At 42.5% G+C, this 27,767-nt stretch overlaps 1 protein-coding gene across 4 annotated transcripts in view; it reads right to left on the bottom strand.

The window, feature by feature from the left end:
* KCNIP1 (potassium voltage-gated channel interacting protein 1) overlaps positions 1-27,767 on the bottom strand; it is a 338,293-nt gene that overhangs the window by 89,126 nt on the left and 221,400 nt on the right. Inside the window, exon 2 of one of the 4 annotated variants that reach the window (XM_050312574.1) lies at positions 18,781-18,826. The exons of the other annotated variants lie outside the window; for them this stretch is intronic. The gene's annotated coding sequence lies outside the window, so the exon portion shown is untranslated. The remainder of the gene's footprint in view (positions 1-18,780; positions 18,827-27,767) is intronic. 4 annotated transcript variants of the gene reach the window in all.

The raw sequence follows: 27,767 nt of genomic DNA, 5'->3' as shown, positions 1-27,767 counted from the left end.
GCTTTGTGGTTTGCATGCGTGTGGATTTGCGTAATGCCGAGTTCAAAGCGCTTTTCTCACTTTCAAAGTACTCCCTGTGAGTAAGTTGTCCCAAGTCTGATGTGCACCAGGCTTGTAGTTTTGTTCTTGATTGAGTACTGCTGTGCTATATTCTTTTTAAAACTCCAGCTATTCTGGGAGAGGTGTATAATTTAATATGTTCAATAGTCTTCTTGTCAGGCGTTCATGTACAACTTCCTTCATCTTGCACTCAGAGGTTTGATATTCTGCAGTAATTGGACTTGCTGCATTTGTGTTTACTTTTATGACCTACAGTAAATGCTGCTTTTTTAGCCAAGGACTGTTAAAGATTTTGCCAAAGCCTATGGCAGCCTACCATGAAAAAGCTTTCTGAAGCTTGCCATGCCAGTTTTCAGGCAATTCAGAACACTTTTTATAAGGATGCTAATGTACAAATTAATATAGCCTGAACACTGCACTAAGCTAAAGCTCTTCCTTACAACAGCAGCTGTGAGCAGGCAGTGTGACCCTCCCAGCCTGCTCCATGGCCAGATGTACAGCATTCCAGCTTATTTGCAGTGGGCCAAATATCCAAGCAGAGACCAGGAAGAAAAGCTTTTCTCACAGATACTGCTCTGAAGCCCATTGATAGGCAGAACTGGCCTCCCCATTGAAAACAAAACGAGAAACCTGAAGGTTCAGTGCAAGAGAGATCTTCCAAACCTTCTGCAGAGACAGAGCCAACGTCCCACAGAGCCTGGAGCCATGAGGCTGATCTGGGGCTGCAGAAAACAATGCTGTGAAAGAGTAGAGCTGTAGAACATCTCAAGACCAGTCATGTCATCTCTGCCTGTAAAACCAAAATCAAGGCAAACAATTTCCTTTGCAAGCACAATTACGCACCCAAGGACAAGTGGAAGGCTATTGGGATGGGGGGGATGCATTCCATGACTAAGCAAGTAGGCTCTTGCTGCTTCCAGCTCTGGTAGTTCATTACCCAGGTCTTTATTTTGGAATCAGGTTCCTTTCCCACTGAATAGATGTGGAAAAGTTGAGCTGCAGGAATGAAGGCAGGTGAGAAAAGAGGCCTGGAGTAATCGCAACTTAAAAGACAGGGCTTCAGGAAATCCTTCGTAGGTCACACTTTTTAATTTGCCTCTGATGCTTGTACTGATGGGACTCAAGTTTTTCCTACAAGTACCATCACATTTGTCTTCTTTCTTCTCAACAATACATGCCTGTTTTATCAGGGGCTGTCGTTTCTCCTCAGTCTCAATGGTAGCTCCTTTCAACCTTTTCCTTTTGTATTTAAAAAGACCAGCTGGGATTTCTAAGCAGCTGAGCTCAAAACGTTGCTTTTAAAATCGAGAAGCAAAAGTGCAAACAGTTGGAGGGAGCGCTACTGAAACCTTCAAAATGCTCCAGTACAGCCTGCTGATTCCCAGTGTGTTCAGGCAGGAGGCAAACCTCTTTGTGGCAGACCTGGTTGGCTCGTTCTGGAACCACAGGATTTTCCTGAATGCCTTTGCAGGCACAAGCAGGTGGTAGAAACTTGAAGAACCTCAGCATTCTTCAACCCCCCCTGGTCTGCAGGGAGTCTCAGCAAAGGCTCCTCAAGTTTTAAAAACAAGAAGAGAAAAATCAAGGGATGCCAGTGTTGGACAGTGGGTTGGGGCAGCTGAGGGTGAGCAGATGGCCAGCAACAGCCAGTGCTCCTCCTGACAAGGAGAAACAAACTGGCATGCAAATCTTGCTGGAAATATATTAGGCCAACAGGAAGCAAGTGACGCATTCATATTCTTGGGAAAGAAAACCGGAGAAAGCAACAACTGGAGCTATTTTTACTTACAAAAGGTAAAACCACCATGGGTTGGGGTAAAGGAAGCAGCTCACTGTTATCATGGGCAACAGACTCAGATCTCCCCTGTTCCAGTACTGTATGATGATTTGCTTTTATCATCCTAGTAAGTTTTTAAGTAACATTAGACTGGTAGAGCAGCTCGCTTGCTGTCCTAGACCTGATGCCCCTTGAGTTGCAGTTATCCCTCACTGCCAAAAGAAAGCCCCAAAATGTGCCCAGTAGCTGCTGCTCCTGCAGGTATCAGCCTGCCTTGTGCATGAGTGTTGCTACCAAACAGGGAGGAGGATTGGTCATGGACAAAACAGAAATGGAGAAGGAGCCCTCTGATCCATAACTTCCCTTTGGTCCACCAAACCCTGACCTGTCCATCCCCAAGTCTTTATTTAACCTCCTGAGATGCAGCAGAAGTGCTTTTTCTTCAGGCTATTTCACTCCTGTGGGTTCCCTTACTGATTTTTTTCTGGTGTGGGAAGATACCTCCTGAAGTGGGACCCTTAGCTCCCTCCTCTTGTATTCTTTTCTGGGCTACCTCTGCATCCTGTGCTTTTTATTTCAAGCAAGGCAATGATCCTCCACCCTCAAAAAACAGTTCAGATTCTCCTCTGGTGTGTAACACTGTGACCTCTAACAGAACAACAGTATATCACCACTGAGGCACAAAAAAATTATTTCCCTACATTTTCAATGAAATTAATTCAGTGTATATTAACCAAGGCATTACAAATTAGTGACTGTATGTGAGGCAATGTGAGCTCAAAGCATTGAAAAATGTGCTATAGAAAGCACAAAAGTTTGAATTATATGATAAATGAAAACAAAGATGCATCACATTTTTATGGAGTACCTCTTCTTTTCCCCTCCTAAAATATGCATATTGTACAGTAAAATTTTCACAAGAATAAATTAGGGAAAAACCCCACCTTTATGAGGATATCAGAATTAGGTCACCTCAACATCGTTGGGATGTTTATTGAATTCATATTTTTCCACCTCATCAAATGACACAACAGGAGTTCTTTAAGAATGGTAACAATTCAGAGGTCAGGACAAAAGGCAAAAAAAAGGGGACAATTTCAACAACTGTAAAATCCTTTGAATCCAAGAGAACTGAACTATGAAGCAATTTTAAGCACAGAAGCATCCAGTTAGGACAAAACTGGGTCAGGTGTTTAATGGAAAAGCACAGACTAAAGCAAGAAGTTTTTTTCCACTTCACAGTAAAGCAAACTTAGATTCAATAACAAGCTCAAAGTAGAGGGTTTTGAGACACAAAAATAAAATTGACATTCTGTCAATATGACTTAGGATTAGTTAGTAAGTAGAATCCTTTGAGTGCCACAGAGGTGCCACAGTGGGCTCTGTGGGAATCACTGGGTCACAGAATTTTGTGGAGACCACTTTGAGCAACCTGGTCTAGTGGACAGGCAAGGAAGGGATGGAACTGAAAGATCTTCCAGGTCCCTTTCAATCCAAACCATTCTGTGATTCTACGAAACTACAATAAAACCTATCCTGGTGCAGCTGTGAGCTTCTCTTATTTTTTTCCCAACTTCTTTGGAACTTCAAAATATCCCTGTAGAGCCTCTAGGGAGGCTGTCTCCAAGCTTGCCTCTTCTTACACTGTGTGGCATCGTGGATCACCTTGTATTTGTAAACACAAATACATTTATCTAATTAGGATATGAGGGTGGGTCCCTGGTGAGTGTCCACACCTCGAGCCTGGCTGTGTTCATGATGGATTAGCTGTTTCTCAGCATCAAAATCTGCTCTTCACCTTCCACCTCATGGACCTTCTTGGCCTCTGGGGCAGAAGTAGTTTACACAACTGGAACATGAAGTGCTGTGTTATTTGTGAGGCTTTTATATTATTACTATTATTTTAAACTCCTTTCTTGCTCGTTTAGGCAAAGAGGATGCTTGGTCTGCACAACTGGACAGTATTGATTATAGTCACAAGATACTGATGTACCAAAGAGGTTATAGCTGTTTCTGAGTGCTCAGACAGCATGAAACGGTGCTTCAGCATGGCTGAGGATATCTGTGACACTTTTTGTTATTTTGACACTCATATAAATATTTTCATGGTCTAAATTTTAATGAATATAGGAATTTGTGTAGTTATTATTGTGAATATAGCAACATCTCAGAATTCCTTTCTCAGTGAAAACACCAAAGGAATCAAGTGAAAAAGATTAATTAAAATCTTCTTCTCTTTACAAGATTTCCAATCCAAATGAATTTGTGGTTGCAAACTTCTTATTCCCACCTTGTGACAAAGGGGAATGAATTGTTCACCTTTCATCAAAAATCAACCAAATAAACATAGGCCCCTCAGGGTATTCTCTGGGTACAGCTGCTCACACACAACAGCCTCTGCAACCCACCTGTAACTAAACCTATTAAAAGCTAAGCTGAAATAAATTATTCACTCTGTTTCATTATGTCATTAGATAATAATATAGACTGGTCATATCTGCATAAAGTGGGATTTCAAAGGCTAGAGGAGATAAATATATATATATATAAATTTATATTTAAGTGCATGTAAATTAATATATGTTATATATTACATGCATATATATATGTGTGTGTGTTTTATGGGCAAATAAGCTCATCTTATATTGTATAAGAGCTGCCTCTGCCTTTGAAAAAATAGCTGTGCTTATAAATCCCAACTGAACAACTGGACCTTATATGCACTCTCCTTCCATATGTACACAGATCATTTTCCTGACAAAAATATTGATCAAACAACTCTTGAAAGGAGGGCATCCTTAAATCAAAGAGAAGAAAAAGCTCTGTGCACACTATGTTTGGAAACTGTGCAAATATGCTCACAAAAATCAGGGTCATAGTGTAGCAATTTCCTGTTTGAGGAGAAAATCCACGTTAACAACAGCATGAGAATTCTGCATTGTTCTTACACCAGTTTTGAGTGGCTGTTGGTTCCCCTGGTTTTTGGCAGCATGCTGGATGGAGTAACATCTGCCCTGATTGCTCCAGCTGAAAACAAGGGGAAACAGGATCACCCAGGGCACTGCCATCACATGGGCTGTTGTGAACCTCCCCCTGCCTGAGATCCTCACCATGGAATAAGGAGGTGTCAAAAAGGAATACAGCATGGACTCACCATGCAAACAGACCTCCAGGATAAAGTGCAGTATTTTAGCTTTGTCTTTTGGGAGGAAAGAAGGAAAGAACACTGAGTATTGGTTAAAATGCCTGCTTGGGTTTGTCTTGTTACAACCTTCAGCTATAACTTTCCCTTTGGTCTTGTCAGACAGGTGGAGCAGGTTAACCCCATCTAGGTGTCTTCTCCCTCCACACTCTGAGATGCCTGATGGGTTCTAGATGATGTGTAAGAAACAGACCTTATCTCTCCCAAAAATTCAATCCCACTCCTATCAGAATTATCAGATCCTCTCACCCTCCTTGCTGTTGTTCTCTATCTAGGATGTGTAATAAACTGAAACAGCAGCTGATAAAAACTGTGCCTTGCCTGCCAGAATAAAAATAACCCTTTTACTTGATATGAGAGGAAGACCAGGAATGTCAGCACTGTGCCATTGAGATAAATCAATACTCAGCCACTGTGATACCAGACAACATTGAAAAATGCATTCAGAAGACAGATTTTTTTTAATATTCTTAGAAGTTCTCTTATATAGTAGTAGGAATCAAAGAAAGACTTATTTCTTGCCCATCCTGCTCTGTCTGCAGTGTATGTTCCCCCCCCACAGAGAACAGGTATATTCTTCTGCCCTAACCTGCTTTTCTGCTTTTTTTCATCTTGACAGCCAATTAGGAATTATACTCTAAGACAGAATCTTACTTTAACACTTTCCACATCTGAAGTAAGTGTGTGCCTGAGGAGTGCACTGAATATGAGAAAGGTGCAGTGGTATATGCACCTAAAAAGCATCAAGTACTTTCAGTGGAAAGATTTTTCAAGTGTAGGTGGTAAGCAGAGATGTAAAATATCCAGCTGATATTACAAACTAAGAGTCATGTAAGATTAGTGTAAAAAAGTTAGGATCCTGATTCTGCATTACAACCCCCAAGTCTCCTGTGACGATCTCTCATCCAACTTCCAAAGCATGAATTAGATCATCACTATGATGAGTCTGTCAGTGGTGGCAGAATGAAGAGAGGAGTTTATTACGTGCACAGCAGTACATAATAATAGACACTGTTAGCAGATTCTTAGGGTGTACAGCCTGCTGATTTAGTACCTTTCCATTTAAATGTTCCAAGTATTTTATAGTCAAGGTTAAGCTTGCAGGAAGATGGATCTGGTCATTACTTTTAAGTCTGTTTTACTTGGGAATCAACTGAATATTTAGAGGAAAAGACATTCCTGAGCATCGTCTTGAAAAAGTGAGAGAAAAACTTCTGGCACACTGCTGTCACAGTCAGAATGTAGAAAACCATGGCAGATGCTGGCAAACAAGTTTATTTCTGTTTAGAAGGTCCCTGTCCTTTGGTTGCACCAAGTACTGACAGTATGAGCAGAGAGACAGCAAAGAACCACGCTGTAACTACTGTGGGAACACAGAGAAAATGTTATAGTTCTGACAATGATTTCCTTTCAGCCAGCAAGCATGTGAGAGCCAGCCAGTCAGCCCTGTCACCTTCTCAAGTACAGTAGGTACCTCTCAGTTCACAGAGGTGAATGCATACACACAGTCTGGAACCTGCTGTTCTGGCTCAGTCCACCCACAGCCAGTCCTTTATACCCAAGGACACCTTCATGCTGGGGCATCGGCATGATAATTTTATTAAAGATAAAGAGCAGTCACAAATGGGCCAGAAAGGGGATTAGCAGTGGGAGAAATCCAAGTGTGGACACCAGAAAAATCAGGCCTTTCAATCTACTCTTTGACCATGTATTTCTAGCACTGCTCTTGCCTTTTGTCATGTAGAAGTGTTGCTACAATTCAAGTCCCTGCTCATGATGCCACATCAGTCCAGTTGGCCACATGCAGAGCCACTGGAGCAGTGCCATCCATAGCCCTGCCTCAGGAACACTGCCTCTGGTGAGGAGCCCTTGTTTGACACCCAAACACTGCCAAACAGCCAAGCCAGAGCAAAGCCAACATATGGGAAGTGAGCCAGAGCCTAGACTTAAAAAGGCACTTTCTTCAAGAAAATAAAGAAAATGAAAAGGAGGCAAGAGGTTTGAGGAATAGAGAGTTAAAATTCAATATTACATACTACTGGCTCTCAAAAAGATGGGAATTAATATACAGATGTGCAAACCAAACCAAGACTACAAGGTTCACATGGAGATTTGAATTGTAATTGTCAAGAGCATCATCTCCTCCTTCAGCTTTTCTCCAGTGAGAAACTTCACTGTTTCCCTTTGCTCCATAACAGATTCTGGAACCTTGTCAACGACAGGCTGAAGCTGAAGGATAGGAGTTTTGTCTGGGAATATCTAGTGTTGAGCACACTGTTCTCCACTATATTTTAACAGAAATGGAGCAGATGGAGAATGGCATGGGAGTGCTTGTTTTTTGTGAAATTCTGTATGCTGTTTCAAAACCAGTTTTGGATAGAAACAAAAGCTCAGTTAGGAAAACTCTGAAGTCCTTCCCTTTGCTCAGTTACTGACAGGTGCTTTGGGTTGATGCTTTTGCAAAGCAGTTTATAAGTTTGAGTACTGTAAGTGATGTTCAGACAGAAGCCCTTTCTCAGTAGCACAAAGCCTGTGCTGATTCACCTGTCCAGATGCCCACAAATATTAGAATAAGAGCAAGGGGGGCAGCAAGAGCCAAGGACTCAAACCCAGCACCAGCATCTTCTTTTAGTGACAGTGCCCTTCAGTAGAGCACACTCATTTCTGACTGGTCACCACTGGCTGGAGGGGTGACAAATTTCAAGAAGCTTTACTTGTTTATGTCTGTAGTAATTTGGGTCCTCTTCCTCCACTTAAGAATACATAGATTTTAGATTTGTAAGTTACTTTGAAAGTCTCTATATAGAAAGCACTGATGATTTTAAATGACAGCTACATTAGTTTCAACACACAGTTTGTTATCAGTGTACTTTTGTTTATACTATTCAGTATAAACAAGGTCCACAGCAGCCTGGGGAAGCTGAAACTTCAGCTATGAGTTATGTAGGCCAAAGGCAGCTTCCAGCTATTTCAGCTGTTTGCTAGCACTCCATATGCTGTGCTGGAGGTTCAGCATGCACCTCCCCACAGCTGAATGTATCCAATACCTGGTTTTTCTTCGCCTAATGAAGTCTGGCCACAGAAATTTGCTTCTTCCTAGGATATCACACACTTGTGGAACATGTACTGAGAGTGTAAATTCCTAAGGAGTATCTTACTCTATGAGTCCCACAGCATCAAGCAGTGCTATTAAAAATAATGGAAGTTAAAAGTAGTTAAAACTTTTTTCTCGTTAGAATATTAAGTATAATTTCTTTGTATAACAACCAGCATGTAAGCGTGAAGAACTGACCCATTGTAACCATCAATAGTCTCTGATAGAAAGTAATGGGAGACCACCTCATTCCAGTCATCTTACCCTTACAGCAAAGCAAGCAGCAGATTTTGCAAGGATGAGAGCTTCATTAAGTATGTATATGCTCTATGTTCCTACACAAGGGTGGACAAGGCAGAAGCAACTGCAATGAAGCCATAATTCTGTACATGTTCAAACTGTAGTCTCAGTGCTGGCTTCACTTGAAGTTCCAACATCTTAATGTGAAGTTCACCTCATCCCTTTTTCAGTATAAGTCACAGTATTTTCATGTAAATTTAATCAGAAAAACAACTAGACATCATTGTGATTTGCTCTGAATTATTCAAATATCCCCAAACCTTCCCTCTCCTTAGGAGTCAGCAGTACCAATCCATTCCGCCCTCATGACACAAATACAGCTCCCAAGCTCACTGGAGACTGGGCACCAGGAAAATGCAGCTACCCAAGAACTTTCTCCCAAAAGTTCCTTCTTCAGTACTCTTTTCTTTTTTTTTTTTTTTTTTTTACCAAGTGCTTAAATAGCATCTGTCCTTCAAATGCATTCAGGTAGACAACAAAAGGATTCCAAAAATCCAGGTGCTGAGAGGGACCTATTCATAATGGACTTTGCTAGAGCTGGAGACAGGAAATGAACTGTACATCTGGTACCATCTGACACCTCTGTGGTAGGAACACACAGACTTCTGAAGACTCACAAAGCCCAGAATAAATGGATTTTCTGTTCTCTGCAAACTTGCACAGTTTGATTATTTCAATAGCCCTACAAAAGCTAGAGCTGGTATGTAAAGCACTTCCTAAGCAACCTGCATTGCTGTCCCAGCTTCAAAATGCTTTGTGCCAATCATCACCAGGTACCTCTGAATTCTTCCAAACATATAAGAACCCAGGAAAAACGCTTAAAGCAGCAGGAAGTAGGAGAAACAGAGACATGCAGAAGAACTAAAATAAAGCAAACAGTCAGTGAACTAAAAGTTTTATAACTTTTCTCCTCCACTTGCTGCTAGTCTCCAAGGTTCTTCAAATCTTGTACCAAATTTTGTCACGTAATTAATAGGAGGCCAGCAAGCTTGCCTTTTCCAGGTTGTCATGAGCTCTGAAGAAAAAGGACTAATTGTTCTGTGACTGTGGGTAGCTGAAAGTTATTCTTAAAAGCTGTGTACTTCTAGCTTACCAGGAAAAGTGACTCTCAGGTTTCTATAAAAAGCAGCTGTTCAATGTACATCATATTCAGCTGCATTTAGGAGCACTGTAAATCTACTCTCCCTATTAAACAGTGAGGCTGTCTGCACAGACACGTTTCGATTTATAGAGCTCACAGTCTAAAATTCATCCCTTTCATTTCTAAAACTATAGAAATTTCCATATTTTAGTGTTTCTACCTGAATTACAATGTTAATAAAAACAGAGAGGTAACAAGAATTAAAATATCTTCTGCAGTCAGCTCTCTCCAACTGTCTTCTACAAAGCATATTTACATTTCTATCGGCAATGTTTTCCTAAAACATACATGAGACTACAGAGCAAGACCAGGCAGATTTGTTAAAGATAAATATACTGGAAGAGGGCTAAACTGATTATGACAGAAACATTCATCCAAACAAGCTTTGTAAGGTTTTGGGATTTTCTGTTAATAATAACTAAAAGCTAAAAATAAGCCATGACATTTCTAGAAATTTGAACAAATGGAGAAGACATAATATAAACTTACTAAAATGTAAACCTTTCTTTCATTCAGAGCTTCGGGATGAAAGCTGCAGTTTACTAAAGCACACAGATCTGTACTGAAGTTCTTGAAACAATCTTAAACATAAACAAAGAATGGTTTAAGATTATGTCACATTCATTTTCAGAGTTGCAATGAGAGCTACAATATTATACAGGCATTTAAATAGATTTCATAAAGAAAGCATTTAAAATTATTTAAGATACCTTTCAGCTCCCCTGATGCTCAAACACTGCACATGCACGTAGAGATTAAAGTATAAGCCTCTGCAGCAAACGGCTTTCAGAATAAAATATTTTCTATTTCTTAACACCCTACCTTCATAGTTGTCTTCTAGGAGACCCAGATGCTCAAGTGCCTTCACAAATCCAACAATTATCACCAGTACAAAAAGCATTTCAAGTCCCTCCAAGTTCATCTTGGAAAATTATTTATGTAAAAGCATCTTTTCTTAGGGAGCGTCCTGATTTCAGTTAGACTTTAATTAAAAAGCCCTCCTAGTCCAAGACATGCCACACAACCAGAGAAATACAATGCTAAAGAAGCCCGGAATATTCGCACCATAAAACATTTCCATTGACAGCCAGAGGAACACAGGAATGTAAGGAAGTCAAACCTTACCATGTCTGCATCACTTGCCTGCCTGGATACAGATGTTTCAGTCTCTAAGGCAACAGAATATACAGTAACCACTTTGTTTAGCATTTCCTGCCTGATATCTTGTAAAACCGTAGGCTTCTTTTTCACACTGTATTACAGGTTTAGAGACATCTTTAACAACACAGAGGAAAAAAGTCTAAACACATTCTTTGCTTGATAGTGAAGTTCAGAAAACTCAAGGCAAAATCATTTCATTTAGAAGATGACCTATTGCTGTATTTCCCTGGAGACTGGAATGCACTTACACAAGGTTAGCCATCTGTTTGAACAGCTTGTTTTCCCACACTGCAAGCACATTTAACATCAAATACAGGAATCTAGGAACATCTGAAACATGGTAAGAAGAGGGTTTTTAGAGGGAAATCAGTTTAAGTTTGAGGGATCTGTGGGAAACAAAAGCCTTTTCTTCCTGCTGCCCAGCCCCAGGGACTTGTGCAGATGGTGAACAATTGCCCCTGGTGCAGGTCATCTGTTGCTCCCATGGCTGTTCCAGGTGAGGAAAGGCAACAAATGGCATCAAGGATACAGTCCCATGGCCAGGACTGCCTGCAACTGGCTGCTCTCCTTACCTTCCCTTACCTGTCCAGATTTGCAGCCAAACACGCACAGAATTACAAAAAAGACCCCTGCATCCTTTCCTTCTGATAAATTTTGGTTATTTTGTCTGCAATGGCTGTGACTTCTGTGCATATCATGTAACACGTTCATTATTCTTCTAATTCATTTCGGGACAATCTAGTCCTAAATCTAGCCCTATGTAAAAGTTTAAACTTACATTGCTATTGTAATTATTAAACTATTGAATTTATAATACTCATCTGAATGCCTGAAATCCAGCTCACTGTTTCAGTTACTGTTTTTTTAACCATTGGTGTACTTCTATCTTTAGTTGATGCTTTATGTTAACGTCTCCCAGGGCACTCTTGTAAGGTTTCATTAAGCACAGATTATGCTGTGAGGACCCAAGACAGTGGACTCTCCTGAGCTGCACAGTGGACCCCGTGTTACTGTTCACAGCAGCAAAGGAAAGAGAGAATGACTGCCTGATGGAAATGGACCAGGACAGACAATAAAAAGAAGAAAGTAACTTAAGCTTAATTTTGGTCAGGTTTAAAATCTCTGCTCCTTTTAAAAGTTACACGAGCTGGGGAATGCCAATAAGCATTCAAAATTAATTTTATTTCTGTTTGGGTAGGGGATTTCTCACAGTTCAGTGCACTTGTACCTCTTTTCTGGTTTGCTGCTGCTCTCACTGAGCTACCAACATCTTCATCATGGCTGGGCTTCGGGAATGAAGATTTGAGAAGGGCTCTACCCACACTTGCTGGAAGTGTGTTGATGGCTAAAAAGGCCAATGCGAGATAGATAAGTCCGGTTGCAGAAGGCACAGCAGAAAGACTCCCCAGGTGATATCAGACGAGACGCGATTCTTTCTGCGTTGTCTTTTCTCCTCGAGAGTGATCCTGCGTGTGTTCTCAAAAGCAGCAGCAGCGTTATAGATGGTGTCTCCAGGCCTCCTGATTGGAGGCCAGGGTAGACCAATGGTGGTGATCAATATGGCCAAGGCTGAGGGATTGTTTCAGGCAGTCCTTGTACCTCCTCTTCGGGGCTCCTCTCTTGCAGCAGCCAGTGGCAAGTTCCCCATAGAGCACAATCTTAGGGAGGCGGCAGTCCTGCATCCTGGAGATGTGCCCTGCCCAGCACAGCTGTGTTCTCAGCAGCATGGCCTCAATGCTCGTGACTGCTGCCTGTTCAAGGACAGACGTGTTGGTCACACAGTCAGTCCAGTGGATGTTTAGGATTGTACGGAGGCAGCGCTGATGGAAGCGTTCTAAGAGACGCAAGTGGTGCCGGTAAATGACCCATGATTTGGATCCATATAAAAGAGTAGACAGTACAATGGCTCTGTAAATGCTGATCTTTGTACTTTTCTTCAGGTGTTTGTGTTCACCACACTCTTTTATGGAGTTTACCGAAGGCTCTGTATGCCTTTGCTAACCTGTTGTCTAATTCTTCGTCAATCTTACCATCTGAGGAGATGATGCTTCGCAGGTAAGGTGATGATGACTGTATCATGAAGATCTGATGGTAATTCTTACCAACATAACCAATTAACAAATATATAATTTCTTTTTCTTGTTAAAAAATCTATTTTGTAGAAAATAAAACTGTTCTACATAAAGGTTTTGGGGTTTTTTTTAAACAAAAAAAAAATGCTCTGCATTGCCAGAGCAGCTCAGCTCTTTGACATGCCAAGACATCCTCCCTCCCTCAGAGAGACAGAGCACCTCTCCTACAAGGAAAGGCTGAGAGAACTGGGATTGTTCAGCCTGGAAAAGAGTTTTTGAAGTGACCTAATTGTGGCCTTCCAGTACCTGAAGGGAACTTAGAGAAAAGATGGTCCAAGAGTTCTTTACAATATTTACAAGAGCATGTAGTGGCAGAACAAGGTGGAATGGGTTCAAATTAAGAGTAGGTTTAGATTAGATATTAGGAAAAGATTCTAGGGGTGAGGGTGGTGAGGCACTGGAACAGGATGTCTCATCCCTGAGAGTGTTCAAGTCTGGGTTGGACAGGGCTTGGAGCAACCTGGTCTGCTGTCAGGTGTCCCTGCCCATGGCAGGGGGTTGGAACTAAATGATTTTCAAGGTCCCCTTCCAACCCAAACTATTCCATGATTGTATTCTGTGATTCTCCCTGCTTGCATTCAAGAGGCCAAGTCCAGGTTCTGCTTTAGCCCATGTGAAGCAGAGAAATGTCCTTGCTCACGACCACGGTTTCAAGCAGGGGAAGCCTCTCCCATCCTCACTTAGAAAGCAGAGAAGAGACTTGTCACTTTGCCCTTGTGACACTTCTGTTATTGAATTATTGATTGCACCCTACTACCTGCAGTAGGTTTCCTCTTAGTAGGAGTGAGGTTTCCTCTTTTTTCAGAAAGATAAAGCAATGTTTTAACCCAGAGTCCTTCCCAGCTGTTCTCTGACCAGCCCAAGCCACCAGTAATCGTGTCTTTGGGGAGAGACAGAGAGAGAGAGAGAGGAATCTACTCAAATAAACTCCAATCAAGACTTATTTAGCTTGGGTGAGCCAACAGAACAAAGCTGCAGGCTGTGTGTTCCCTGTTCATTATGTCCTCACAGCAACAGATCATATTTGTAAAAAACTTTCCATATAATTTTCAGTTTTCTTTCTTGAGCCTCAGTGATTCACTGTGCAGGAAAACATTCATGTCAACAAGGAAAACATGGGAGTGTTCTGGGAGAAAAATATCCACTTGCCATTATCCATGATTATCCATTCAGCCATGCTCACGCAGTGCAGTGGTGGGCACGTTCCTCCTCTCTGTCCCAGGAGGAAGGCTGGGTGCCTGGCCAGCAGCCATTGCAATGCCAGGGGGCAATTGTCCAGCAGGACTTCCAGTTCATCACAGCACATGGAGGGACACAGCCCAACAGGAAATTTGGGAAATCTGTTATCACTACAATGCACACACGGATCCGGCATTCCTGGAGGTGTGGATGCTTGCCCTAAGCAACTGCTTCATCAGCACAGTTAAACAGGTAGTTTACACAGCATGAAATAAAAATTAAGATGCATGAAGGACAGAACAAAAGGGAGAGAGGAAGAGCAGAAAGGCATGGGTAAAAAAAGCAAAGCTACAGACAGCTTTTCTCTCGGCACACTCTCAGGGAGATCCTCACATACTGGATCACATCCTCTGATGCTGGATAAAGTTTGAACTGGTGCAGAACTGGGCACCCAGATGTGTCTGGCAGGTAATGTGTCGGGTGTAAGACTGGGACCACGTGGATAAATGACTCATGCCAGTGTCATCACCACGCTTGGAGGAAACATCACCGTTCTGCTCCTAGCAAACAAGGAGAGATCTCTAAGCAAACTCTCGGGTGCATTAGACATTAAGAATTGGGACAGCAATCATGACAGCACCAAGACAGCATCCATTTCTTAGTTGACTTTTCCTGTAGAGTTATCCTTTAAGGGCATGTCTAAGATTTGGACCCATGGTGTCAGTTCACGGTGCAGATAAACTGCTCCTCTCATTTCTATCTGTAATTTCTCCCCTATACAAACCTCCTGTTTTCTTATCTTTCTCTAAACCTTGGAAACTGGGCCAAGCCCAAAGAGGAAAATATGGCCTGTTTGGCAGCAGCACTCTGAGAAGGTGTTGTGGTTTAAGCCCAGATGGAAGTTAAACCCCCTCAGCCACTCCCCTTCCCCCACCTGCTCCAGTGAGAGAGGCAAAGATCGTGGTCTGGGATAACAATTTACTGGAAACAGCAATGGCATAAGAAAACTAACAGCAACAGCAACAATACTAACAACAACAGTTCATAGCAGGGGAGGATTACATGCAAAATGCTCATGTGGTCTGATGATCTGACCCAGAGCCACAGGGCTTCCTCACAGTTAACAGCACAATGACTCCTGGTCCTGCCATGCCCACCACGCCCACCACACCCCCATCCTTCCCACGAGTGAGAATCTCTCAGTTCTGCTCCCCCACAGGTGACATGGGTGGTGTAGGATAACAACCTGACCATGCCCACATGGCTCCAGGCTCCAGCCCCTCACAGCTATGGCAAGAAAATCCACTCTGTCCTGGCCAAAACCAGGATAAAGGGCAGCAACCAGCAGCAAAGCCACTGAGATTGCCCTGCTCTGATCAAGACCGACCATTCCTGACAGTCTCAGAATTATACTGAACAACAACTGGAAACAAGAAGGTCAGTGCAGACCCTCCCTCCTTCCCCCCAGCCCTCACGGGGATCCACCAGGGATGGCAGCAGCACAAGCAGGGCTGCAGATTTTCCCTCTGCTCCCTGGCCCTTCACTTCACCCCAGAAATGAAGACGGGGACAGTGACAGCTGCCACGTGAGACTGTTTGAAAAGTCAGGCTATTACACAACCGCACAGCTAATTCAGGACAGGGATTCCCGAGCTAGCCCACATGCTTCTGCTCCCCAGTTCTTACATTGCTTTGCTCCTCTAGACAGTAACCAGGCTCTCAGCTGAGTTGTGTTGCAGCAGACGCTGTCTGAGCTATCGTTTTATTAATAGCATGATTACGGTATAAATATTTTATTCTGTGGGGTGTGTAGGAGGCTTCGTTATGCCTCAGTATCTTTGTGTGCCCATCTTTTTTAAATACAGCTCTGGTAAGGCAAATGTGTCAGTTCCAGCCCTTTCAATATTTCTATTAATGCTCTCAGTATTTTTTTCAGATGCTGATAATGATTAATTCCAGGCCAAATTATTCAATGAATAAAATTCACATAGGACATTATAATAATTTTTAATAATGTCCTACAAAAGGATGCAGTGAGGATCTAATGCAAATGGAAATTAAGTTTTAAAAGAAAAAAGTTGCCATTTTCCTGTCTCATGCACTGTACAACAAAACAGCACAGTCAGGATTCCTTAGGTGTTCAGGGCAGTATTTTCACATGTCAGTGTTTCACAGATAAACTTTTCCAGACAGCCGTTCTGCACTCCTGGATTTAGTAAGGAGGACAGATAACACAATGCATGGAAAGCAGCTGAACCCCTCACGCTACATAAAATTAACCTGTAAAGGTGACAAAAATGTCTCCTTGTATCAAAACCTGTCATGTCAGACAAAGCATGAAATGAGAATTAAAACAGGCAGCCATCAGCAGGCATGTACAGCTGTCAGTGATATGGGCTGTTTGCAACAGCACTGCTCGTGGATGCTCATTCCCTTCCTGAAGCTTTAGTCAACTTGGCTACATTACACTGACAGAGCTTTAAAGAGGCCTCAGACCCCCCAGCTGCATGACCAAACACCCAACACTGCTACAAAAAGGAGACAGAGGGTGCTAAAAGTATGAGAAAAATACCTTGGCACCATGTGGTGCCAAGAAGAGCAAGGGAAAAATAAAGCAAATTTTCAGAATGTTGGTGAAATTGTAGTTAGAAGAAGTTTTCATCTCATCAAACACAAAGAGAAACAGCTGGATTGACCCAATCCTGCCTCTACAAGCCATATATGACATCCAAGGAAGGAAACATTTTGCCTTTTTTCACATTTCAGTCCCAATTTATGATTATCACATAGAAAGCCATTTCAAGAAGCTTCCCTGAAAAAAAACTAACCACCTATCTCAGCACAGCATATAGGCTTGCCAGAAAATCAAGATCAATTTTAACCTTAAGTGAAGCTCTCACCTTCCTGACCTTGTTTTAGAAAATGGACAGGATTAAATCCTGCCCTTGGCTGGGACCGACAGCCACCCTGCCCCATGCTCCTTCCAGGGACAACCTGACCTGTAGATTTTGCCATTAATTTTTAAAAGTACCTGGCAGAGGTAGTAGGTCAGTTGACCTTGCTTTCTGAATTCTAATTATAACGAGGAAAAAAATCATCAAGACAAAGTCACGATCGAGAGGGAAAATGAGAATTATGCCTGAAGACAAACCATCTTGCAGCAAGCAGCAGCCTGCAGGCTCAGCCCACCACATGACAGCTTCTCCCCCTGCCAGTCCTCAGGTGAGGTAACTGCAGCTTAGCAGTATGGCAGGAGGGGACTCCCCACCACCATCCCTGCTGTGCACATCCTGGGGCCACGAGGGGCAGGACATTCACTCAGCTCTCCAGTTACTTTCCAAGGTCTCCTCCATTCATGAGGGATGTCTACAGCAGGTATGCAAACTTACCTCATTCCAAGGTTTGATGAGAACCAAGATTGTGTCTACAATGTCACCATTAAGAGCAGCAGAACCAGGGCCTGAAGCAAAGCTTCCAGACATCCTGCAGCTCCCACTGATTCCATCTCATCAGAGAATTCAAAACTCTTCTTGAAGGAACCAAATCTTACACTTGATCACTGCTCTCTAAAATAGCAACTTTAGCCAATATCATGTCAGATAATGTACATTGAGAGCTTTGGAAAGATTACACTACTTTGGTTTTGAAGCAGCATTTTGAAAGACAAATCTTGTGTCTGAAGGCCATCTATTGTGTTACCAGATACCTGTCATAGCTCCAGACAAGGCATTTAAGAAATGGAGACACAATATGCTGTTTGACATGTAGGCTGTGCTGAAAGCTGCCTGGTCTGTCTTGTGTGTGGAAGCATTCTTTCTCTGACACCATTTTCTGAGTTGCTGAGTAAGAAAACTGTTTCAGACTAACTCAGTGGTGAATTTTTATTTTCTCTTTTTCACAGAAATTAGAGCTGTAAATTCAGCTATGCAGGAGATACTGAAATGTGCCTTCTGCAGCCCAGCAGGTCACCAAAATTCATATCTTGGGCTCACCTACCACACAGTAATTGCACCATTGTGGCTCTGAGCACTCCTCAGCAAAACTGAAGCCAAAAAGCTGATCCTGTGCATCTGCAGGAATGACAAGATTGCATTCACAGGGCTGCTAGAGATGACTTGTAGAGATAAATTTAAAAAATTATGCTCAGGAAAAGGTATTAACTGTCCTTTACACTTACAGGGCATCAATATCAAGGAGGGAGAGGAATTGCTGCTGAAGCTTACAAAGCATAACTGAAAATAAGGGGATGAAGTAGGGCCAGAGGAAAGTGCAGGTCTGATCATGATTTTCATATGCAGGCAAGGCTTACACTTGGACCCCCAGAATCTTGCTGCTGGAATACTCTGAGTTAAGGAAGATTTCCTGAAATACTGGCTGAAATTGGCACTCACTGATGAAGAGCACCAACAGTTTATTTCACTGACATCATTTGCTCTCTGAGAGCAGTTTCAAAGGGCTGACTCACTCCTCCTTGTCCTGTCCCAGGCTGTGCTAGACATGCTTTGAAATATGGAAGCATCCATGGAAACTCTTGCTCTCCTGCAGGTGCCTGACCAGGAACCCAGGGAAAGGAAAGGCCTCGTTCCATGCAAGGTGTGCCAACACCATCTCTGCAGCAGGGCAAATCTGAAGGGGCTGTTTGAGCTTTGCCAATACAGACTAGGGGATGACATGTGGGCCTGACAACAGTCTCTGTGAACACTGAATGACAACTGTGCAAACGTGGTAACTCACCATATTTTACAGGTATTTTACAGAGGAACTGTGGTTGGGAGGACACCTGCAAGGAGACACAGAAAGCCAAAGGGATGTTGAGCCCCAGAACAACTGAGGTACCCAGTTTTCAGGCTCACTACTCCCCACGAGGGGGAACTGTGTAATATTACCAGATTTCCTCGAATTCCTCCTTGACAAAGAAATGTTCACTCTAAAAACAACAGCATTTATTGTTCCACAGTAGACAACAGAAACAGAAGGGTTTATAAAGACAAGGTGACAGGAAAGGGAAACAACCAAATTTAATTTTCTCATCTCCAAAAGCAGATTCAACAGGCTTTAGAGAGCTGGCAAACTTCCAACCATTGTGTAACCCAACAACTATCAATATAGGAGATGGAATTGCTTTTCCAGCTTTGCTTTTATGCCATCCAGTTTTTCTTGGTGATACATTTAACTCCCCCACTCCCTCATGCACTGATTAATTCTTAACTAATTAAAAAGAAAATTCCACTTTCTCCTCCCAGAGCATTAGTTGGCCTCGACCCTCTAGAGGTGCTAATAACCTTCTGGTAGGCCAAGTGCCATTCCGTGGTCCTGACTAAATTATTAACAGGCTGTAAACTCAGAGTGAAAATGTACTTCTGAACATTGTGAGCCAAAGATCAATACTTCCATACATTGTGCTGATATTTAGGAGATTTATCAACAAATAAACTTTCCTGAAGAATGTAGGTAATGCATAGGGCTTACTGATGCTTTTCAGCTCAGATCAAATCCAACACAAAACAGTTGCTTTGGGGCAACCATCTCTGAGAGATACAGACACAGACATCCAGAAGACATAGAAAAACTATACAGGTGTGATGAATTCATTACAGTGGCAATTTATTCACCTGCTAGACTATTTATGGCTCTAACAAACAAGGAGAGATGAAATATCATGGATCTACACAGAGAAAAATTATGAATATCTGCACATTGGATTATACTGAGAAATTGCTACAGCAAGAAACGAGTTACTGATGAGAAACTGGAACACACAAAATGCAATATACTGCCATGGGACAGGACAAGTACATCCTTTCTTAAGGCCCTTCTGCTTTTGAAGAAAAAATGTAAATTAATTGAATTGTGGGGCTGAAGTCAGCTGGGAGCCAGTTGAAAGCAGGCAAAAGAAGCTGGTGTTGTACATACATGAGTCTATCTGGAATAGAAAAATGTACCTGTTGTCTGAGACTTCACAGACCAACAAAGCATGGCACTCTGCCTCCATGCTATAAATGAGCAAACAGTTCCATCAATTAAACACAGAAGTCATACTTCAATTCCTTCAAACTCAGAGAAACCTTTACACTTGAATATGAGCACAATCAGTTCCCTGGCCCGTGGATACTTGGAGAACTGTGGCAAGGGAAAGAGTGCAATAAACAGAATTATAGTTTAACTACCATGCTGCTTTATCAGAGACAACGAGTGCCATTTGGGTTTTAGAACTACAAGGTTTAAAGAAAAATAAACATAGTTTTAATCTTAAAACTTCTGTTTTCTTCCCCTCCCGATGATATTAGCAATTTCTGTTGCACAAGTGTCTGGCATGCTCGGTTACTCATTAAAAATACCTTTTAGGTCACTTCACACTCCACGGAATGTCTTGCCTTGTGCTGTGCCTGATTAAGAGGCAAGACTGAAACTGAGGGTACCCCCTGCACAAATCCCCCACTAATCCCAGCACCCCAAACAAATACATTTAAGACTGTTCAAAAATGCTTTTTCACATGTGTTACATTCTGTAGTCCATTCCCTCAAGAACAGCACAAAGATCTCGCACAGTCAGAATTCTCTTTGTGGATAAACACAGCCCAGCCTTTCACAACATGACAGAGTCATAGAATGGTTTGCACTGGAAAGGATTTTAAAGATAATCTACTTCCACCCCCCTGTAAATACTACAAATATTATAAATATAAATATTATTAATATTGACTTGATATTAAATTTAAGAAATGTACTAATTTCTCATTCTAAAATTACAAACATCTCAAAAGTACAAATGCTCTCCACCCCTTCTCTCTGCTGAATTTCCTTGTTGCTTTTCTACCAGTGCTATCCCAATAACCTGCCCAGTCAAAAGTCTAATCACAAGCCCCTCCTTCCTACATTTTCCAAGAGCAACAGGCTCTGTCTTGTTACTCTTCTCTGCTAAAACAATGGCAGGGAGGATTTTGACATCAACATGAAGGTATAAATCACAAACCAATCCTCCTCTGCTGGGGGTTAGGATTCATTTTATTTTAAGGCAGAAGATTTTTCTTTGTATATGATCATTGGCCCGAGGGCAACAAAGGCACACTGCTCCTTATGTGAGGCTTTACAGAAGAGGTAGTTTTTAAAAATGAAATCCTAAAGCCTGAAGAAATCTTCCACAGTGTTGTGTTCTGAGATACACCAGGACAGATGCTGGCTATGTGAGAACAGCATTTTCAGACCATTCCCTTTCAACTTCTCTCCTAAATGCTCAGCATCACTCCTGAAGGCAGTGGAAGGGTCATATGAGCTAAATATTAATTTTGGCTCAAGTGGAACCACAGTAAGTTATTTTTCGTACGTTTCTTTAAATTGCAGCTTCTTTCCAAAACACTCCCTTTAACTTAAGCTACAGTGGATGTTGATTTTTAAGATTTTATTTTTTTATTTGGTAATACCCCTATTCACATCTAAAAACCCTTGAAAGAGGCATTCATACATTTCCAACAGAAATGCTGAGATGCAAACCTGCTTTTCCTACCAACGAGACATGATGGATAGTGTTTTCACATCCAACTCTTCTTCCATTAATAGTTTCAGAGTTCCTTAAAATACACCACACAGCTTTCTTATACTACAGCATATTTATTCCTTTGTTAATGTGCAGTGTGCCTGGTTCAGAGTGATGCTTACTGCCCTTGGAAGCAATTAATAAATTGTTTAAGGAGTGTGGAAACAGCTCCTTGTGCAGCACTCCCCAAGCCAAGGTTGGAGAGGGATCTCAGGAACGTGGAAGGGGAATACAGCTGGGTACCTAAGGCATGAGCCAGTAGGTCGAGTTTAAAAACACGAGAAGTATCCCATGCCATGACAGGGTCAGTGGTACAGGGCATGTGTTAGAGGCTGATAATTCCTACAGAGGAAAAGAATCTGCTCAGCCAACTGGAAACCAAACCGACTTCAAAAGCCAAAAATGGAAAGTTGGAATCAAAAGGATCAAGCTTAAAGTGGTTCAGGTTCTGTGGTGAATAAGTTATTCTATAGAAAGTGCAGGATGCAAGCTGAGATATCAAACTGGTATCAAGAAGGTGTTCAAAAGTGGATGTGAATTGAGGCTGCTACATCTGGGATGTCCAGAGAGATGGGTGAGCATGACCAAAGAAATTGTGATCTTTCAGGAGAAAATAAATACATTCAGAGAGAGGAATACAGCATGTGTGAATCTACTAACATGTTTTACTAACCTCAAATCTCAGCTTCACTCCAGAAGGGAGGCACTTGCTAGCATGGGAAAATACTTCCTTGGTATTTCATCCCCAAAAGGGTAGTGTTGATACAGCTGTAAAGAGCATATGGCTCCTTTTCTCAGTTGATAAAAACCTTCCTAACATCAGTCAAAGGAAGGGGAGATGGAAAGAGGAAAGGGAAAAGAGAAAGGAAAACAGGAAAGGGAAAGGAAAAAGGAAAGGAGGAAAAGCCAAGCACATGAAGTTTCTTAGTATTCATATAACATTTTGCTGGCTGATCTGAGTACTAACTGAAATGAAACAACCAAATGCATAAAAGTTAGAGTGGTTCAGAACTTAGCAGTTAATTTGAGGACAGTCACTAGCTTTTAGAATGTCTAGCTGAAATACGAAAAAATTTGTGTTCGGATAGTGAACATTTTTAAAATGCACACATGACTCTGAGGGAACATATGTACCACAACAGCACTGATCTCAAGGGATACTTCAACATGGGTGTACAGAAATGTTGCTGAAAGAGTTTTGTTACTGCTACGTGCACGGGAATCATAGATTAGGACAACAGAGTCTTTCACAGACCTCTAAAGAAGTCACAGTTTGATTTACACAGACAACACTAGGATGTGACAGGAGATGAATACAATTGTTCCTGGAGGTAGTTGGAGAAGAGAAAGGAGGAAGAAATGTTGAAAGGAAATAATTTTCAACTCTGAAACAATAAAGATGACACTGTCTCAATGGAACCTGCTCATTCCAATGCTGGGAATGTTGCAAAAGAAAGAGATTTACTTCTTGCAGGAGTGTGACAGAGCGTGGGTTAGGAGGAAGCAAAGCAGCCAGTCCAACAGCAGCACTTTACTGACTTCTGCCAGGTGATTAATAAAAGATAGTGATTTCTGAACAATCCACCAAGTGAGGTTTTCAGAGTATGACCTGTTAACTCAGCCCTACTCAAGAACAGGCACTGAAATTTTTGTATTTGGCAATCTCTCATAACTAGAGAACCCATTTAAATGACCAATGAAAAATAGTATAAAGGCTGTATTAGCCTTTACAACGACAATAACATGAATATTTCATATTGTCCCCACCCAGTCTTGGTTTAAGGATGGACCAGAGAAACATCAGCCTGTGTAACAGTCCCCAGTGCATGCACTTGTTCTGTTAACATTCAGAGCTGACATAAAGATCCCATTGTGTCTGCACAGCCATAGCATTCTGTAATCACACTATCCATTCCATTTTGATTTTAACTTAAAGTATTAGAGCTCAAAAATAAAGACAACACTCTGACCTTGTTAACAGGCTGAGACAGCTTGAAGAAGGCTTACTTTGCTCACTTACATTTCCAAACTGCACAGTTCAGACAGACCAATCCAGACTTACCTGCAAGAAAACAACATACAAATTTGGGGTTACAACTTCAAACTTAAAAAAAAAATCTCTCAAATTATTTATTTAACAGTTCTTTTTTTTTTTCTAGTCCTTAAGTAATTAAGAGTGATTTTTTTCATCCTAATAATTTAATTACAAAAGGTTGCACTGACAAAGGGCAAAACATATCTGTTGCATTTCTTCATATTACAAAATACTGTTTTGTGTGCTCACTGAGTCTTGTCCCCAGGTTTCCCTGCTGCTTTGCAGTGCAACAGAGTATTTCTGCTTTGTTTCAAACAGCATGACTGAGTGCAAGGCTGAGCATATGGAGAAAGATGGGGTTTGTACACTTTCCATTGAGCTTTGAGATAGAAGAAAAATCAAAAGCCAACAGCCACAGAGAGAACTTCTGTTTCTACCATGGAAGCAAATACTTGGACCTCAAACTATTGAGTGAAGTCAGGTGAGCTTTTAAAGCAACGTGCTCACATCAGTCTCCCAGCAGTTTTCTTTGCAGAATGAGATTTGGGTGAAAAACATTTGAATGACACATCTTTTCCATTTGCCAAAGCACAGTAAATTCCTTGATGGTGGTTTAATAAGCATCACAAGAGCCTCTCTCACACTAGGTGGCAGGCTGCCATTCCAACTCAAATATACCACCTTGATATTTACAATATTCACAGATTTCTAACCCCACTGGCTGCCCAGTGCACCAAAGGGACTGAGACCCCACAGCACAGGATGTTCCTGCAGCAATCCCCAGGGCAGTGATGCCACCAGTGGCTGTCCCACTCCACACTACAGGTGACAATCCCACACACAGGGTCCCCACTTACAGGTGATATGATGAAGGCAACAACTTAATGGGCAGTGGGGGCATAAACTGATAAGCAATTTACTAATAAAGAACAGTCTGCAGAAGACCATGATACCTGACATTAGTTTGTCCATATTGTTTCACATCATTCCCTTATGCATTTCCAAAGTATTTTTCTATCATTAAATTCTACAGAAATTATAAGATTCAGCATGCTACTGAGATGCCAACAAGTATGACACTACAGAGAAGACAGTCTTTTGATTATTTTTCTTATAATATAAAAAATAAATATTATCTGCCATTTTCTGAAAAGGAGAGTGTAAGCATTGTCTTATTCAAGAGGAATTTAAACGCCTTTCTGAAAAGGAAATGTAAATATTATAACCTCAAGAAAACTTTAGAGGCATCTCCCTGGGCCATGAGCTTTTCCCCAAGTTCTTGCTGTGTAGTTTCTCACCTGCTTTCACAGCATGTGTGTGAGGCCATATAAGAGCTGGAATCTTTACAGAGGAGACAAACACACATATACACACAGTAGCATGAAAAATAAATAACTTCTTTCACTGCTCTGCAGAACCTGATTCTCAGAGGCTCTACCAATGCTGTCCAGACAAACACTGAGCAATAACTATGCCCCAGTAGGAGGATGGAAGATGGAACAATCTTTTGACCAGATGGACATTAAATTCTGAATATGCCTCCCTCTGTGGGTTCCCCAGCACAGGAAGGACATCAACCTGTGGAGCAAGTCCAGAGGATGCCACCAAGATGATCAGAGGGAAGGAGCAGCTCTGCTGTGAGGAAAGGCTGAAGGAATTTGGATTGTTCAACCTGGAGAACGGAAGCTTCAGGGTAACCTAATTGAGGCCTTTCAGGATCTGAAGGAGTCAACAAGAAAGATGGAGAGAGGCTACGAAAGCTTGTAGTGACAGGACCAGAGGGGAATGGCTTCACACTGACAGAGGGCAGGGTTAGATATTAGGAAGAAATTCTTCACTGTGAAGGTAGTGAGGCCCTGGCACAGGTTGCCCAGAGAAGCTGTGGCTGCCCCATCCCTGGAAGTGTCCAAGGCCAGGTTGGATGGGGCTTGGAGCAACCTGGGATAGTGGAAGGTGTTCCTGCCCATGGCAGGGGGTTGGAACAAGATGATCCTTAGGGTCTCTACCAACTCAAGCCATTCTATGATTCTGTGATTATGAAAAGGACATCTGGCTCAGCTGTTATGAAAAATGAAATGTATCTAGAGATGATTCAGAATTCATAACTCAGAAAGCATTGGAAATGCTTCCCTAACGTGATACAAAACTTTCTTACCATTTAGTTAATGAGATATCGAAGGACTTCAGATTAAAACACCTTAGTTTCTATATTCTCAGCCAATAAAAATATATTTGTATGCTATCAGAAGTGTCCTAAAAAATCAGTCTCTCAGAGCTGCCAAATCCAGCTGCAAATGCCACACACTACAACACAGGAGCTCCATGTTCCTGAGGTGTGAGCATCTGCAGTAGGACAGGAGCAGCTGGAAGGAAACTTCTCCTTTGCTGCTGGGCTGAGCTCCCCCAGTGTGAGGAAGCACTGACCAGCACTGACTGGCCACACACTTCTGACATGGTTTGGGCCACTCTAACTTACCAAAACTACCATCTCAGTGCTCCACCCATGATGAGGTGAGGACAGCACAGCCCTGTCTTGAGAGCTGTAACTGAGCCAGTCAGCTCAGGGATGGATGAAAGGTGACAGATAAATTTATCTGTTCTTTTGCCCTCCCATCGATTGAGTTAAGTTAATCCATGCTTTGGGTTGGCATGGCCAAGTTTTGGTAGCAGGGGTGGCTTCTCTCTCCGTCCTTAACTCAGGAACTGTTGGTTGCATTTTCTCTCCTCTGTCCAGATGCAGAGGGCAGTGTTAGAGCACCTTGGGTGGGTACCTGGCGTCCAGCCATGGTCAGTCCACTACAGTCCACTTTAAGGGTTTGCCACCACACTGGTGTTGCAGGCTCTGCCTTCAAAAGGTGACTGGAAAATGCCTGTTGGGTCGTGGTTTGTCTGGCAGGTTCCTGGGGGCAGAGCTGTGACAGGGGCACCACTGGACACTCCAACCAACAGATATCCCAGCCCACATCGGCTGCAGCAAACACTGCTGGAGGGCCCCACCAGAATAAGTAAAATAAATGGGAAGGAATATCTAATATAAACCTAAAAAGGCTCTTATCCCCACCTAGTGGAACTGGTACCGCTGCCAGGAGGCAAAAGCAAGAGACACAGACAGCCTGCATTTGGAAATGCCGTTCTCTCCAAACTGCATTTCCACCCTGCTGTGACAGCACCGGGCTGGTGGGTGTCCAGCACTGCTGGTCAGTGCAGATGCAGAGGAAACACCCGTCAGATTCCCGGTGTCCAAATGCGACGGCGGGCACAGTGAGCTTTGAAACAGAAACTCGCCATTGCAGCTCTCACCTTTTCACCTGCCCCTCTCTTAGTCTGCTGAGGGTCCCAGCATGTACCTTGTGGATGGTTTAATGCCGGGAGCCAGCGGGATCCTGCTGCCACCTGCTGTCACTGTGCCACACACAAAGACAGGAGTCCTGCACACGGTGCCCTGGCAGCACAGAAATGCAGGGAATGAGAATTGCAGGAAGAAAGGAAAAAGTAGTGATAACTGCATTCCTATATGAGGAATTCTCCTCCTTTCCTGGTGCATGAAAGACCCCAATTTGTGCTTGTTTTGACTTTTCACGTGGACACTCAAAATTTCAAAGGGACTGTTTGGACAACCCTACATTAAACATTATGTCACTGCACAAATAAACGTGGGTCTTTGTATGTACAACTCTTGAAAAACTTTGTCTTTCTTCCTATAGAAACTCACACTTGTGCCCAATTGTAAATACACACACCCCAGCAGTTATGCCTTGGTGGAGGAGAGCAGAGAAGCATGAGATGGGCTTCCAGCACACACACTGAGCAGAGCAGCACCTCTGCACCTCCCAGACCAGGGGCAGGGACAGCCTGCTCACCCAGGGACAGGGACAGCCTGTTCACCCAGCCCAGCCCAGGTGACACCTGCAGGGGCAGGGGTGACACGGGGTGTCTGTGCCCCACGGGGCCTCACTGGGAGGGTGCTTTGCTCCTGCTCAGGGCCAGGCAACAGTGGGTTTGGCATAGTCACAATAGGTAGAAGCCAGAGCCAAGGAAGCAGCAGGTGGGAGCACCCAAGAGCTCTCTTTGGGTCTGTTTTGTTTTGTTTATTTCCCCAGTCAGTGCAATGCAGATAATGACAGGAAAGCGCTGAAAGGCAGAGAGTTCAGC

Source organism: Myiozetetes cayanensis, unplaced genomic scaffold (assembly GCF_022539395.1).
Source record: "Myiozetetes cayanensis isolate MyiCay16 unplaced genomic scaffold, myiCay2020 scf17, whole genome shotgun sequence".
Classification (NCBI taxonomy): Eukaryota; Metazoa; Chordata; class Aves; order Passeriformes; family Tyrannidae; genus Myiozetetes; species Myiozetetes cayanensis.
The sequence above is the reverse complement of the archived record's forward strand: the minus strand, read 5'-3'. Positions and strand labels throughout refer to the sequence as shown.